Below are 4,457 nucleotides of genomic sequence, written 5' to 3'. Positions count from 1 at the left end.
AGTATGTAAAGCGTGAGAATGCTCCTTCCCCCCAACTGTGTTAGGTGTGCATTGTGGATGACGTTGATGCGTCTGCCGAGAGTGCCTGTTCGAAACCAGAGAACGTGTCGTAAACATGAACTGAACTATCGAATGATCAGACTTCGGAGTTAACAAAACTAGTTGCCCAATTTTCAGACGTGTTCTCAGATAAGCCGGGACTAACTCATAGTATCATCCATGACATAAATTCAACATCAACTCTTCCTCTCCATACTAAGCCATATCTTATTCCCTATCATATCTATAAATCATTTGACTAGGAAATCGAGAGGATGAAAGCCCTCGGCGTTATTGAGCTGTCCACATCAGCGAATCCGTTTTGGCGAAATTTGGAGATGAATAGCGGTATCTGGCAATCCACGCCTGCCAGATACCTCGGCGCGCGAGGCTGAAAATTCCTCATTTTCGAATACGTTTTTTTCATGACAAATTCATATATATATTTTTTTTTTTATAAATAAATTATTACAATATTTATTTTTCCTTCACTGGGTCTAATAATGCACAAATATGCGTTTGACATAGAGCATAAAATAATTTAGCTCATAATGCGAAATCTATGGTATTATGATTAAAAAATTATATAATAATACCAATTATAAAACAATGAGAATATTTAGCAGAAATTTTGTCATTTTATCAGTATATTTGACACTTACTGTAGTTAATAAATTTGTATACACGTAGCTTATAGGTGTTGACAAGAAGGGTTTAAAGAACACAAACCGGCATCGTGCATATAGCCCGGGCGAAGGGAAGCCTTCGCAAATCTCTCTGAACTGAACTGAACTGGCTGTTTTTTGCACGCTTAAGCACACTTTCACGTCCTTATCACCGATTTCGTTTTCTCGAAGCTTACCTCTCTCGATATCTGTACAATATTCGGTAAGACAATTGGGTTATTTCTTGTATTTTTGTACAAATATTAGAAATATATAGAAATATTTTAGTTGATCCTGTAAATACTCGGACCGTTTTTTATGACTTAAAGAAAACTTATTTAAGGAGTAACTCTTATAAAAGTTGTTTGTGTTAACTATGGCGTTTTATATTCCAAAGTGTTATGGCTACTAAACGAAAGTTTAGGAACGAGTAACTAGTGTTGGATGAGTTCGCGCCTTGGCTAACTCCAGTCCAGATTGAGCCAACGAAGGCCAGCTGCACCACCTGTCATGCGGAATTCTTCGCTAATTTGACAACCATCAAAAGGCATAAGGTAAAATACATTTTATTAAGTAAAGATTATTGGCAATTGTGTACGATGAAACTAAAATTGGAAATGTGTTTTTACTTACAAGTCTAACAATATTGTTAATAATGTATCTATTCATAATGATAAATGGTAATAATGTAACAACATAGCTCAATGTTATATATGCCCATAGTGCACGATAAAGACCTGGATAATAACAAAAACTTCATTCGTGCGGTGTTATTTAAATAATGTATAGCTTCCAAATTACAGTTTGTTTTTATTTTTCAGGGGACGAAGTCTCACCGACACCTTGAGGCATCCCGGTTGGAGAGGGAAGAGGAGCGCCAGCAGGTCGGCCCTCACACCACCAGCAGTGCCCATGAGGACGTCGCCATGGGAGTTAAGCTCGCCACCATTCTAATGGTATGTTTCTTGGCTGAGCATAACCTTTCATTTGCCCTGGCAGATCACCTCGTCCAACTCTCAAAAACAATGTTCCCTGACTCTAAAATTGCCCAGAATCTTAACATGAAAAAAAACTAAATGTTCAGATGTTACAAAAGCCTTGTCAGACACACTAAATCACGAACTTGTCAGCAAACTAAAAACACACAAATTCTCTATCGTCATGGATGAGTCTACTGACGTTAGTTCTTTAAAATGCATGACAAAGACGCACAATTAATGAAAACTGGAACTCTGGAATTGTTAAATGTATATGGCGACAACGAAAAGGGTGGCTCCACAGGTGAAAATCTGCATAGACTCATTGTAGAGACTCTTAATGCCTATTCTATTCCCATTAATAATCTTGTTGGGTTTGCAGCAGATGGGGCCAGCAATATCTTGGGGGAACATAATTCTATCATAAGTCGCCTCAAAGAGACAGCCCCCGGAATTACCATTTTCCGTTGCATTTGCCATAGCCTTCATCTCTGTGCCTCAGAAGCTGCGAAGGCACTTCCTCGACAGTGTGAGGATCTACTTAGACTAATATGCAATAATTTTGTCCATAGTGCTAAAAGGCAAAACAGGTTTAAAAAGATACAGGTATTTCTTGAGTTGAAGCCACAGAAAATCCTCCATGCCTGTCAAACGAGGTGGCTATCCCTACATCAGGCAGTTGAGAGAGTGTTGGAGCAGTAGGAGGCATTGAAGCTGTATTTACAGGAGAAATTGAAGAAACAGAAAAATTTAATTAAGTCTCTTGAATTAATAATTAAAGGTATTACTGACCCATCAGTATTTTTCTTTTTTAATTTTCTCAATTTTATTTGACCGACTTTTAATCGTGTTAATCTCTTGTTTCAGCAAGATGGCTCTACTATCCATTTATTTGATAAGATTATATAAAAAGTATTTTTCATTATTTTTGTAAAAAAGAGTGTGTTGACAAGGCTGACCTGTCAACTTTTGATCCTAGCAGTGAAACAAATCCTGTTCCTTTACACCAAATTTACTTGGGTGCAGTAGCTCACGGTATACTGCAGACTCTTGAGTATTACAGACGGCCCGCCATGATAAAACATGTCATGACACGGTGCAAAGATTTTTTAATTTCTATGACACAGCAGTTGAGAAAAAAGTTTGATTTTAACAACAAGCTTTGGTACGACGCATCTTTTTTTAAGTAAAAAAAAAAATTATTAGCAGCGACATTGTATAATCTTATTAATATTTTACCCAGAATTTATACAAATGACGTTCAGGTTTTAGATGAATGGAGAAACTTAGATAACATTAATATTTCTCCAGAATTGATTGAAGAAAAAGACATTATTGTTTTTTTTATAATAAACTTTCCCTCATTGAGGACAATGAGGGATATTTAATGTTCAAGAATTTAAGCTCTTTTGCTTTACAGGTGTTGGCCCTGCCTACGACCAATGCCTCGGCAGAGAGATTATTTTCCAAAACTAATCTGATAAAAACAGACACACGCAATAGACTGTTAATGCAGGCAGGCATTGATGGTTTCATCAGAGGCTGTTCAGGATGCAGGTGGATGTTACAACTTCAAGCCATCAAAGGCAATGCTTCAATTTATATTGTATCTGTTATTTTCTTGTTTTTGTTTGTATATTGAGGCATTTTGTTTGCTTTTCTGTATATATTGTTATATTTTCTGTAAATATTGTTATTTTTCAATAAATTTGGGAAACAGAATGTGCTATATTTATTTTCACAATATTTTATTCATATTATTATTGCAGTATTATTGTTTGTATTATTGCTCAAAGAAATTCCTTCTTTTGACTATTTATTCGTTGCTTAAGTAAAGGACAATAAGTTAAACATTTCTACCCAACTGGTAGAGTTACCCCAGTCCATATTGATAGAAAACGTACGACGACTTGATCGGGTACGCAAAGTCAACGCTCATCGCCATTCACTGGCGATACAACGTTGTACTGCTCACCTGTTGTACTGGTGAGGAAGGCTGACGAATCATGGCGTTTTTGCATAGATTTTTGGTGTTTGAACGACGTGTCTTCGATGTCGAACCAATGCCGATGATGGACGAAGCATTAGGTCATTTTGTGGGAGACTTATTTTTCAGAAATCGATCTTGGCAAATCCATTTGTCAGAAAAAGCAGAACTATACATGGCTTTAGCTACCAATTAGTATGGGCTTATGCAATTTATTAAACTTCCGTTTGGTTTGCGTACTGCATGTGCCATATTTATTAGATTAATGAGAAGAGTGACTGCAGATTCGACCAATGTAGAGTGCTATTTTGATAATTTGGTGGTACATAGTTTAACATTAACGGATCACTTAATTCATCTGAGGAAACTTTTAGAAAGATTACATAAACATAGTTTAACTGCAGGTCTGAGCAAGTGTTTTCTCACTTTCCCCAGCATCATATATCTCGGGTGTAGTCATAGTGATAAAGGCTTGAGTACTCTCCCAGATAAAGTTAATGCAATTAAGAATATGCCACAGCCGGAGACAAAGAAATAATTGTGTAGTTTTCTTGGAACACTCATTCTATGTAAGTTTATTTTGAACCTGGCTGACCCTACATATCCTTTAAATGTCTTATTAACAAATTTGCTCCAAACAAATTAACCTGGACTGACGACCTTGTTAAAAGAATAGAAGAATTAAGAGAACTTGGTAAATGCTCCTATCATGATTCTACCCAATTACAATTAGACATTTTATCTCTGAACCGACGCAAGCGACACTGGTCTCAGGGTGGTGTTGTTGTA

This window comes from Penaeus japonicus, unplaced genomic scaffold (genome assembly GCF_977035675.1).
Source record: "Penaeus japonicus unplaced genomic scaffold, GWHDUDI00000001_assembly GWHDUDI00000041, whole genome shotgun sequence".
In the NCBI taxonomy this organism is placed as follows: Eukaryota; Metazoa; Arthropoda; class Malacostraca; order Decapoda; family Penaeidae; genus Penaeus; species Penaeus japonicus.
This window is presented reverse-complemented; position numbering follows the sequence as displayed.